This window comes from Macrobrachium rosenbergii, chromosome 51, assembly GCF_040412425.1.
Source record: "Macrobrachium rosenbergii isolate ZJJX-2024 chromosome 51, ASM4041242v1, whole genome shotgun sequence".
Lineage (NCBI taxonomy): Eukaryota > Metazoa > Arthropoda > Malacostraca > Decapoda > Palaemonidae > Macrobrachium > Macrobrachium rosenbergii.
Window position 1 is genome coordinate 57422883 of NC_089791.1, and position 13563 is coordinate 57436445.

General features: G+C 36.9%; 1 long non-coding RNA gene across 3 annotated transcripts in view; it reads right to left on the reverse strand.

The window, feature by feature from the left end:
- LOC136833431 (uncharacterized) overlaps window positions 1-11552 on the reverse strand; it is a 272704-nt gene extending 261152 nt beyond the window's left edge. For 2 of the 3 annotated variants that reach the window (XR_010851465.1, XR_010851467.1), the window contains exons 1-2: window positions 10897-11552; window positions 8551-8653 (exon numbers count right to left, since the gene is read on the reverse strand). This is a non-coding gene — a long non-coding RNA (uncharacterized lncRNA). The remainder of the gene's footprint in view (window positions 1-8550; window positions 8654-10896) is intronic. The other variant, XR_010851466.1, reaches the window with a different exon arrangement.
- Window positions 11553-13563: the final 2011 nt, after the last annotated feature.

Below are 13563 nucleotides of genomic sequence, written 5' to 3' on the forward strand. Positions count from 1 at the left end.
TTGCTTTATTCCATAAAACTCTACAGGGGAACATATTGTTTAATTTTTTAGCTGGCAACATAGACCCAGCGCGTGCCTGGTCACGAGCGAATTGATGGCAAGTGTTGAAATTTATGCTCAAGAAACAACAGATCATCTGCTACAGTAAAATATATGAGATACAATTTCATGTTTATTTTAAACTATTAAACAGGAGCTTAATATAAAACAATAGTGTTATCCAGAACGATAAAGTAAATGAAGTCCACTCATAAACACAAATATTTGTCAGTTTTGGCGACGGTAACTGGTAGCAAGGATCAAGTATGGAGCGTAGTTACTGCGTGAAGATTTCCACAAACGTACGTGTTTTTCCTAAATGATTACGTACGCTGGATGCTCGTAAACACTGATTAAGTGTCTAAATACGTTCACAAACAATTACTACTCTAAGCCTGTTGTTGTGGTTAGCCATTCATTCATTTACTCTTAAAACAATGACGTGAAACAATGACCAAAATATTGAATGAGATAACGACAATGGCAGGCGAAAGAAAAAGAGAAGAAAATCGCCGCCTATCACATTTCGAGCACGATGTTTTCAGGAGCCAATCAGATTATAGCGTTCGATTTCCCGATGATGGCTCTGAGAGAAATCGCTAGACGACAAGACTTAGACCGACCTGTTGGACGATATATCAATTAGATCCCGTCGTTTCTGTTTGTTCTTTGTTTGTGATGTTAGGAATTTCGTTGGGATACAACTACGAGAAAAAAATGTCCCAGTCTCATAGTATATTGTGATGAAATACCATCAGTTGATATTTTTTATTACTTTTTCAGGACTCAAATCCCTCAGGATTTATTTAATAAATAATCCTGATTCCTGAGCACAATCACTGTAGAAGCATTACCACACCTACGGTACTTATAGCACTGGTACTAAATGCTCACGTTTAGCCGTCTTATATATGATTCTATAACTTGTCAGTTATGGGTCTTAGCTTCAAGTTACATCAAAAGGAGTAAATATCTCACCTTCGGGATAACTTAATCCCAAAGGGAATTATATATGAAAAGTGCATCTGCCCTGACCTAGATTTGAACCAGTGCCTTTGTGTCAGGACTGATACATGGGTGACAACGACATATCCATTAAGCCATCACCAATGATAAAAATTCATTTCGATTCTGCACCGCAGAATCGGAATTAATTCTCTCTCTCTCTCTCTCTCTCTCTCTCTCTCTCTCTCTCTCTCTCTCTCTCTCTCTCTCTCTCTCTCTCTCTCTCGATGGCTTACTGAATAATGTCACAGTCATCCATACACTCCAAAAAAAAAAAAGATTACTGAATCCTAACAAGGTAGGCACACTTATCTCATACAATTCCTTTTCGGAGTAAGTTGTTCCTAAGGTAGAATAAATTCGTAATTAATAGATTATTTTTGGCTTGATCATTGCGGTAATTATCATAATCTCTCGAATATTCCTTCCGATACATTAATATCAGACAAATAGCTTTCATTTGCAATGATGAAAACGCATTTATGAACTTTGGCACCAGCTAATTAAAACCTATTGCACTTATAAATAGGTTAAGGTCCAGTTCAAAGTTAAGAAATTTTGCTTCACCAAAAGTCATAGCGAACTTAAACTCTCTCTCCTTTCTCTTAAGATTAAGCCACGATGTCCAAAGATACTCACTACAGCTAATGAATGATAGATCTTAAATTGGTAACTAAAACATGAAATGGAAAAGTGAGTGATGTATCTTAAATTGTTATCTAAAACATGGAATGGAAAAGTTAAAAATGAGAGAGCAACTCCTGAAAGAGGAAGTTCATATAGCACTCAAAGGAAACTCGAGAACAGAAGAGAGAGGTGACGGCCTGATCATTGATCACACATGCTGCGTTCCATTCCACCCTGTTAGCAGGATGCGTCCCAGATATGAAAGCGATATTCCACACAACGGACAGGCAATGTCGGCGTATAAAGTACAGTGACTGGATGAAAAGAAAGGATTTATGGCATCGAAAAAAAACAAGATTTCCCCGTAGTGGGGTATTGCCATCAGTGCACCTCATACGGTGCACTGTAGGCATTACTTAAGGTTCTTTGCAGCATCCCGTCGACCCTAGCCCCAACCTCTTTCATTCCTTTTGCTCTAACTCTGTTCACATTATCTTTCTTCCATCATACTTTCCACCCTCTCCTAACAATTGTCTCATAGTGCAATTGAAGGTTTTCCTCCTGTTACCCCCTTAAAACCTCCTTTATTCTCAATTTCCCTTTCATCGCTGAATGACGTCATAGGTCCCAGCGCTTGGCCATTGGCCTACATTTGATATTCCAATTCCAACATCGAAAAAAAGCATTTATTTTTTAGACGTCCATTTGGTAGTTAAGATATGTAGGCTAATCTCTATAAGACAGAGTTAGAGAAACTAGCTACTTGAACGCGACATGTTCCCCGAGGAGTGATGTACAGTAGTGAGTGATTATCAAACAAAAGTATTAGACAGAGCAATAGCTAAGGGTGACCAGAACGTAAAGTGGAAAAGGTTTAGAAGAGTGATTACTGTAAGAAACTTACAAAAGAAGTGAAGAAACGTTAGAATTAAGATTCCCAATAAACCAGACTAAAAGAGTAAGCAGGCAAGAGAACCAAAAAGCTTTCAAAAAGCGTGGCGAAGTCAGCAGATGTCGTGTCATCAACAGTAGCTGATAGAAGACATAAAATGATAGAAATTATTCTACAGAGGAGTACAGCCATGAACGGGAAGTTTGGTTAGCACGGCTTTATGACAGATTACAAAAGCTTTAGTCACAGGACTTTGACAGAAGCTTGACACAATGCAACACATGTGGGTCCTTGAAGAATCAAGGACCCACATGGACAGCCAAACATCATCAAGGACTGCTTGTGCCATATTGATTTTGAAGGTTCTCCTATATAATTTTTATTACGAGGATCATCATTGAATTTTTCTTTATGGCTGTCGTACTAAAGATCTGGCATTTCAGAGTTAAATTCAAGTTTTCAGAGAATGTTGTGTCTAAGTGATTTTATTTAATACTTTCGTATGAATAAAATGTAAAACAATATAGTAAGGTGTCAGTGTTGTTCAGCATCACTTCATCGTGGGAGATGAATGTTCTAAGATTCACAGTCGTCAGCCAAACCCAGTGACACCAGGACGCTCAAAGCCGGATGTTACTGATAAGATTGTCTGACAACCTACTTTAAAATAGATGACTGGGGTAGAATGACCAGTGACATCCCCAGGGTAGGCTAATCCAGCTGAAGAATAACAAGTGTCACGTCATCTACACCTTCATTTCTACTCATCTCAGGATCAGCAAGCAAATTTGACTTGTTGGCTTGTGGCACAGACTCAACGTGAGTTCATTATTTTTGTTGCATAAGTTGCTCGCAACACTAGGCAGGCTGCTGCTGCAAACAGTGTGTCTTTTTCTATCATCAGGTTTAACATTAATCATTTTGCCAGGAGTTTTATTTTGGCTACAACTAAAATGTGGATTAGTTCGTTTAGTGCAGTTATGGAATCTTCTGACCTTCAACGCTTAAGCGAGCAGCAAATGAATTCCTGGTTTATGCTGATGTCTCTTGAATTCAGGTGTGATATTTTCTAATCCCTCATATTTATTTGTTTATCACTTTTTCCTATAACTTGTCTGTCTTCTCAGGCTAGTTTTCCTTTGGGGACCTCTGTCCATAATGGTTTTAAGCTGAAGATTTACAGAAAGAAAGAAAGAAATTCCCTTCTAGGATAACTAAGAATTGTTATTTCCAGCCTGTTCCCCATATACATAAATGTATATCTCATTTACCCTTTCCCGTCCACTTGAAGAGTCCAGGATTGCGGAATAATAAAATGTATAATTTGTATTATTTATTTATATATATATATATATATATATATATATATATATATATATATATATATATATATATATACATATACATATATATATATATATATATATATACATATACATATACAGTACAGTATAGCAAATTCCTTCGTGTAAGCCCCAATTATCATTTCAAATGAGTACGCATCATACATACAGTAAATGTTCATGTCCTTAATTCGACTGCCTATTCCTTCCACAATCCAGAATATTAGTAAGCAAAATGTGCACTGTACTCGATTTCAAGATATTTTCAAAGAGCCTAAACACCATGCCATACATACACTACATAAACACATGCTTGCATACATACATACATACATACATACATACATATACATATATATATATATATATATATATATATATATATATATATATATATATATATATATATATATATATATATATATATATATATATATATATATATATATATGTATTTATGTAAGTGTGTGTGTGTGTGTATGCACACATAGAAGTAGTAAAAGGTTAGCATAGGAGATGGGATGAAACAGTGCCTTGAGAAGGTTTGACCATGTGAAAAGAATGAAAGATGTAATGTTTGTGAAAAGAGTATGTAATTCACAAGCATCAGGAGGGAGGAGCGGAAGACCAAGAAATGGGTGGATAGGAGGCCTGCAACAGGTTTCGGAAAAAATCAGTGAGTGTGCATGGCATAGGTGAATGGCACAGTGGGTGTACATGGCTCGGTGCCACGCTGATGATGTGGAAGATTCTTCAAGATTCTGCACGGGGAAGAGGGTGGGGTTGGGGGATCATTCACAATCCAGCATTTGAAGTATGAATGGGGCAGTGATCATAAGGTTGTGTCTTTTTTAGCCGTTCTCTGCAAACGTAGGTGGATAATATATATATATATATATATATATATATATATATATATATATATATATATATATATATATATATATATATATATATATATATATATATATATATATATATACATATTATGGTCAAGTGGATAACGTGACCTCTTTGTGATACTCCGGATGCAGGTTGGCATCCTGCTACAGTCATCAGAATTTCTTCATATCCTTCCGTTTGTATCTCAGGCTTTGTAGTGACAAGTGTACCCAAAAAGCGGGAAGAAATCGAGAAGTTAAGAGGGCATTATGATTATTACAGCCAATAGGTATCTGGTAAAAAGTGACAAGCAGATTTTATATACATATATATATGTGTGTGTGTGTATACAGTATGTATATATATATATATATATATATATATATATATATATATATATATATATATATATATATATATATATATACATATATATATATATATATATATATATATATATATATATATATATATATATATATATATATATATATACATATATATATAATTCCACCTAGCAAAAACCAAGACTCATGTCATCTCAGGGTGGTGCAATGGCAAGATAACTTATTTAAGAAGACAGTTACACATGATATTTCATAACAAGAAAATTCAAAGGCAGGGGCTGTCATTTATCGACATGAGATAGCTGCCCTTCAAGTACTGCAATAAAGGCATGACAGAATGTGTTTACAGTACTATGCAGCAGACGACACAGACATACCAGATCATATTAGAGCCCCTAATATTATACATGTTACCAACAGCTGCCAGTGATGGCAAGAATGCTGTAACAAAACTTCCCATTTTCTGTGGACATATACCAAAAGCAACGCTAATCTGACAGGATGTAAAAAAGCTGGTGCCTGTGCAACTAAAGCTGAATGGTAGCTCAGGGTTGAGGATGGGTGTGTGATTATCAAAATGGATTGCTGTGTGGACAGAACTTAAACGAGTGTCAAAGGTCTTTTCTTATGATTCCCCACCTTAAAAACGAAAAAGGATATGTTAACCGAAAACCCAGGGAATTTGTCTAATAAAAAAAAAAATGCCAGTGTACGGGAAGCCCAAAGTCAGTTAGGTAAAATTATACGTTTTAGATATTAAGGACACTTCTATGGTCGTGTTAAACTTAGATGAAAACTGATTCCTTATCCTAAAGAGGAGTTAAAGAAGAAAGGTGAAGGCTCGCCAGTCCAGGTTCAGGTTACTGTATAAGGGCTTACTGAGGGGGAGCTCAACAGCTTGCGCACCATTAGGCCGTGTCAAAGGAGGACGGTAGAAAAATCAATTTTTAGGTAATTTAAACTTTCTGTGCCTCAGGTATAAAGATGGTAATAGAAAATCATATCTAATTTTGTTTTTCAGCATGATTACCATGACCCTCTAGATGCTCGCACAACATTATTGTTGTTCAAATAAATGGTTTCAACAAGCTAGTTTCCCCCCCGCCTCTTTTTGTGTCTTCAGCTCAATGCCAACCACAAAGCAAGTTCCGAAAGATTATCTTTCCAATTTGAAACAGGTGAAAGTCACTAGTTGCAAAGTCTAGAGATTATGGTAAGTGGAGCTTATCTTCAAAACCACAGTCACTTATAGGCTATCCATGACATGTGGAGAGGAACATCGTCGTGAACTAACAAGATATTTGAAGAATTTCTTCTTCATTACCTATAAACTGACTAATGGAAAAGCTAAATCAAATCCACGTAACATCCATCTACAAAAAGGTTATAAAGTATGTGATCAATGTCAACAACTCGTCCTCCATTAGAGAAACTAATGCGCATGATTCTTTAGTATTGAGAATGAATGTACCTCCGCTGGTTTGTTTGCAATTTGGGTTAAGTGTCACATGTGATTAATCCATATTTCACCTTCAGTTATAAAATATTCTTATACTGATCCCAGTCGTGATTCCTTTGCAATAAATTCTCCTCTGAATATCAAAATACAATGCTCCTTTATTTCCAGAGTCAAGCTTTCCCCGTATAGGCAAAAGTTCAAGAGAGATGAATTCCAGTGAGCTGAAACTATTCCGTAGAGAGTCCACTTCATGATGTTCCATCACACCTGCAGTACCGATCACAGTTTTATCTATACCATCAATTTGCTTCAACCATCGGTTTGTCTCTAGGGGGACCTTCACTACTTACTCAAGGGAAAACTGTGAACCAGGCAGAGGGAAGCGCGACCTTGGGCGAGAAATACCAACTATATTTTTAGTCAATTGTTTGAAAACTATTTTGAAATCCCGTGTCTCATTACGTCAAATAAGAAGAAACCTAAGAAGTTAGTAAAGTTTATGAACGTGGTTAAATAAGAGATAAAAATAATGAGATGCATTCTGCTAGAGTGAACTTAATGAGTGTGACCTTGACAAGGCGTACAGAAGTAGTACGCATTCCTTGAAAAACAGAATATTCCTAGAATATGCTTTCTGCACCCATGTGTTGTCTTTTTACTTTTATACATTTCGTGTTTTTTCAGATCCAGTGCATATCAATTATGTCTAGAAATGATGGTGAAATCACCAATAGAGCGTGAGGATGAAACATTTCTTGCCAAATAAATTCTAATGTTATGCATTCTGATGTTTTATTCCATTTACCCTTCTCTAGGAGATGAGGAGAGTTTTATAAATAATCACTGATTTTATTGATTCTTCTATACTACAATGACTTCCTGGCATGCCCAAACTTGAAATACGTGATATTAAAATGAAATTTTATAAAATTCATAAAATTATGTTCATGTATATACTTGTTTTAAGTGCTGTATTCTATAGTACTGATTAATATGATCTAGAGCCTTGTTGTACTGGTTGTTTTTACTAATGGCATATTCTGTATATGTACAGCAAGAAAGTCAACATTGACAGGAGGTTTGGTCCACCTAAGACCCATGACATTGGTACCCATTGGAAAAAAACGATCAGATTAGCACTGATGTCAGACATGCTTCATAATATACTCGAATCTCGCTTGTGTAAAATCCAGGCATAACTTAACTGAAGGTTCACATAAACTCTCGTTATAAACTAGAAACGTCACCTCATTACTATTTTAATTGTTGTTCTTTCCTTTCAGAGGCAACTATACTTCGGATTATGACGATTACGGTTGCATTATCAATAATAAACCACCTTGTTAATGAAAAAAACTAACAATGATACATGAAAGGTGTGTTTGTAGTAATATCAGTAATGGGTAAATATCGGAAAAGCTCCCTTCGATAAGACCTTTCTTTTATACCATTAGACTTACCCAGAACTTTCTCCAGTCCCTCTAACTTGGAAGTTCAGATACTTGGATGGCGGAGGCCCTTCCACCAATATTCCCCCTTCAGCCTAATTTTCTTCTACGTTAGAGAGAGAGAGAGAGAGAGAGAGAGAGAGAGAGAGAGAGAGAGAGAGAGAGAGAGAGAGACTATCTCCACGTTCAACGAGGTATTGTTAAGATATCTCCGTGTATGTTAATGTATTTTAAATGAATCTGAAAATGATTTTTCATGGAAATCCATTGTGAGCCCAATACGCACCCATAACTCAATAAACTATGGATTTCCAGCAAAGATTCGGCCTGTAAATTATGTAGGACACACGTAAATACATCAGAAACACCAGATTTCAACAGGAACACATCCTAACCTAACCTGAACAAAAGTGCCGTAAATTATGCAGACACAGAAGGATGCACCATACCCTTACCTTACTTAGCCTAACCTAACTTAGAGTAATTATAAAGTAGTGGACTGTCTTACCTTGATTTCTTGGAAAGGTAGGCTGAGACTGTGGGTCTTGGCTTGCAAAAAACACCATTTCCCATGTTGGAATATTTGTATCATCTTAGAAGGTTCCTTAAGTCTGAAATGGAGAAAGAACAAGGAGGTCATAGCAACGTCAAAGATGCTGGTCTTCTGTCAACACCATTCCAGTTACCACATTTAAGTGCAATATGCAACACTAAAGGTTTGCATAGAACGATAAAGAGAGTGAAAAACGTAAAAGTAAGTAATATCACAAGAAACACCAGATTCTGTTGTTACCAAATCGGATATAGTGAACTACAACCGTATTTCACAGTGATTGGAGAGTAATTCAAGTGATGTCTTCCATGGGGAAAGCGTGGAGTTTGCATTCATATGAGCACACGATAAAAAAAATCCTGGCACTGGTGATTGCAATAATATTCCACAAATAAGTAATGTTTTTTGCGAAAACCGTTAATTTCCGAGAGCCTGAACATAAAAGACTTGCAATATTAGTATTGTGGACACTCGTCAGCATCTATAGGATTCTGTTATGTTTTGGCAATCGAGTTTGACGAAAGTGGTCGTTATGTTTACAGTTCTGCTGCTGACAGCAAAAAGGTGCACGTCGCTTATCCAGACTGACAACAACACCTAATGCAGTCAGTGTTGCTTAATGCAAGGAATATGTTGACTTTGTTATATTTTTTACCTCATAAAAATAAATTTGTAATAAGGAGAAATGATACTACCAGAAATATTATAATACTGCAGTATTTGTGTTCTGCATTAGAGGCAAACAATACTGTAAATAAGAGCTGTTCAGGAACAATTACACAGCAGCAGAATGGAGCTCACCGTGGGAGTGACATTAAAACTGCAGTTTTGTCTTATAATGTTGACGGTTTACATATGCAATGTTTAAAAACAGTTTTTAATAATGGAATAAAACTAGTATCAAACATTAGTGTACTGATTTTAAACGTTTAATTCCTCATGACTCATCATTTATGTAGGATGGAAATATCATGCACGCAAATATCACAAAACACTAATAATGTCGTATGATGGGCAGAAAACGTAAAGCAGTATCCTGCATTTTATTGAATTTTACTCAGTAAACAACATTACTCATCCATTGTTACGTTTAAGAATGCTTCATGTTTTAGCTAAAACCACCACTTACCATCCTGCAGTGGCTTGCAGACCAAGATGTACTTTAAAGCTTTGGAAAATTTATGTTTAACATTAATGGCATCATCAAGTTCTTAACACCTCCCCAACCCCATTTTTATCATCCAGTGCTGAAGGTCCTGATTCTAAGTGGTCCGTGATGATGAGGGAAGTGTTATCCTATTCACTGATGATAATTCAGACCCGGTAGTACTAACATAGTACTAAAGTTATAGTTTTCAATATTCACAAACTTTAAAACCTTTAGTTTTGTTTCGTAATAAATTTTTCTTCTTATGCCAGTACATTGTAACGATGTGAGACTAGTTTGCCCCCCCCCCCTTTTTTTTTACCATATTCTACATTTACGTATTATCTCATTTATTTTTAATGTGGTAATGATGAAAAATATGCAGTGACATGTTCATTGAGTTTTTCCAAGACTGTCCCTGTAACACCTTCCGTAAGGTTAAAATAAAATCTTTTGTTTATTATAGGAACTCTTAGCGCACTTGGCCCCTCGAAACAAATTGAAAAGAATGGTAAACTAACTTAAGAAAGCATTGCAACGCTCCAAAATCTTTCGGACAACAGCCTAAAAAAAAAAGTACTATCTGGCAACTTTCTGCTCAGGGTATGAAGCCAACTCGCAACCACCACCGCTGTTGATGTATGTCACGAATTCCCCTCATCTTCTTATCTCAACAGTTTTTTTTTTTTTTTACTCTGACATTGTGGTACTGTGTTACTAAATTAAAGGTTGTTACTATTATACTTCCATGGTTGCCGTTATTTGTATAGCTTCTACTTAATTCTAGGAGATATTTACAAACATAGGTCTAGGAAAGTACGCTATTTACATTTCATTTTTGAGTTTCGTCAGATGTTGTTTGCTGATTGCTATGAATAAAACTTCCCATGAATGGCACTATAGTGAGTTAATTATTCTTTGTTTATTCTATAATTCATTTAACTCTATTCATTCTGGATATTTATGTCGAACAAACACTTGACACAAAATAATATTTTCATCAGTAGGAGAAAGTTAACTACATTAGGTCTAAGTTAGACAAACAACTTGGGAACTCTCTCTCTCTCTCTCTCTCTCTCTCTCTCTCTCTCTCTCTCTCTCTCTCTCTTAGCATTTGTTTGTGAATAGGTGTGCATCAACAAGGAGCTAATTACCTTTCTTGCTCGCAACGTCCGCTGTTGGTAGGTTTAAGCGAGCCATGCTGGTGCGCCGTTGATCTTGGAGTAGGTCTAATACATGTGTCATGCACCTCTAGGCAACATATTTACGTTTTCTCTCTCTCTCTCTCTCTTTCGTCGTATCCATCTATATACGTTGTTCTGTTTATACTAAGCTGGCAAGCAATGACACTTACCGAAATATCAGCCTTATGCTAGTTAATAATCGATGGCCTTTGAGCTGAGGTGCTGTGCGTTTGCCTGCATTCCATCTACGAGAGTCAGTTTCCCGCCTGTGTGACGTCATAAGTAGGAAGCGAGATCCTGAAAGCTATTTCTCTATTTTTCTAGTGTGTTTTTTACAGCTATTATGAAATATATATTTCTTACACACTTTACGAAATTTCGAAAACATTTCTTAGATATCATGGGTCAGTAATTATGCTTAAATTTAGGAAGCAAACTTTAGTTTCTTTCTTGACTTTTTTTTTTTCCCTTGCGATCTGAAGTGAACTTTTCAAAACGTTTCATACATTTTTCTTGAAATATTTTTTTTATTCTTTTATAATATACCACCAGTAGGAATAATAATGATATTCTAATGAGAAAATGAAAAATTGCATTTTAATTTATATAGCAAAAGAGTAAGGCATTGTTTGGTGAACGAAAGCTATTGGAAGAGTGTTGAAGTACACTTTTGAGCGAGTGTGATGTAAAACAGCAGGACATTATTCTTGACGATCTTGTTAGCCGGCGCCGCGCGCTCAGGAACGGCGATGCTGTTGCCCCTACCCTACCTACCCCGACCCCACCTGGGGCGGACAAACAGGTTTCAGGAGGAGGGTGGATGTTTCCCCTACTCTCCCGTTCCCCTACCTACCCCGCCCCAACCCGGGGCGGACAAACCAGCTTGCAGGGGGTGGGTGGCTGTTTCATGTCTCCCCTAATGTCACCCGGGGAAGGACAAACAAGATCAGATCTTCTCGGATTTTATCATTATAAGTGACAAAGCCACGGCTACTCCATTTGGCATTTAGCTGAAATCTTAAATAAATGTTTTTGTTCATGACACCTGTCATCCCGTGGCTTTTCCACCAAACTCTCGTTTTGTTCGTGTGGCATTGGAAATATGCAACACAAAAGATGGAAACGATCCACATGGGTTATTGGCGTGATTTTCAAAAAGTGTCTTAAGGTCCGTTTTCCTAAATTCAGTATTTTAATCAATTTTTGTTTCGTAAATTTTATTGTTCCCAAGATGCTTGCTCCATGAGGCTGAATAAATGCTTATTACAACAACTACAAGCAAAATTTACAGCTTTCAAGCGCTCTCTGATGTCGCTGAAAACTAAAGCTTCAAGGCATTTGCTTTCAAATGAGCGTGAGTATAGGGACGCTATATCTCTTCCAGCTTGAGCGTTTCCTAGACGCAGATTGTACCTGTTCCCCGTCTACTCTACCAGTCTCTCAAATGATGAAAATAAAATTCAGCCCCTCTCTGCTAATATATGTAGCGGTAAATTACTTAAAACTTATCTGGAAGCTTCAATGTTCAAATCACCATTTCTGTCCAAGTTCTCCCTGTTCTAGCTCATAAAGGTTTCCTAAAAATTTCATGTTGATAATTATCTTAGAACTGCCTAACTTTCCTTCCTACTGATTTTCCATCCTAACAGGAATGAATCAGAGATTATTTCCAACACTTGTACGTTAACCTACAGGAAACAGCCCTTCTTCTTCTTGGGAAAACTTGTAGGACCGTGAACCTATCCTCTCGATTTTCTTTCTGCCATAAAGTGATGATTTCTTGATTTGCACTGGTGTTCCACTCAGCTGCGGAACATAGTCCCTCTTCCTTCTCTAAACAGACCTCATAGCAGCTTCCAAGTCTCTGCATCCTTGTGGATATCAGCAGTTCGGTTGGTGAGCCTTTTCTCGCTTGCTACGCTCAGGCTCTGACATTTCCACGCTGCTCCCGGTTTTCCCGCATCAGATAAATAATCTATTTCCCAAAAGGTGTCCATCACTTCCTTTCGGTTAGGCTAAACTCTCTCCATACTCCTTTTCAGTTTTCCTTTGCGCTGTGGGATAGAGAAAAGCAAGATTTAATGAATACTTTTTAGACACTGCAGAATAGCAATTAACTACCGGCCCTTTCCGTCTTGGCCACGGTCTAGACAGTGGCCTTGGCATTAAAACATATCAGTTTGTCGAACTCCAAAACGCGTACAGCTAAATGTGAACAGGTCATGAATACAAGAAGTAACAATTTCACATCCCATAATCAGTCAGCTTTTCATTCTAGAGAATCTCCAGAGAACTAATTTTTGTTTCCCTTTCTGAATAGATGAGGGTTATGTCATCCACCCCTCAAACCGGCACGAAGGACCCTCTCGTCATAATACGTTGTGCGTGAAACAAAGAGTATCTCAAAAACATCAGATCTATAGATTAGATACTCGATAAGGAAAGCGCACCTAGTTTCCGTATATTGAAAATTACCAAAAATTTAACCCATAGACAATGGATTTCGATGTTTGATTTTTTAAAAGCAAGGCGGAAGTGGAGAGGTGGGGGGGAACCGAAGATGGGAAAAAGATCCAGACGACAAAAATTGATGGAAAAATAATTTGAGGTTAAATCGACCATCCATCAAGAAGCGAA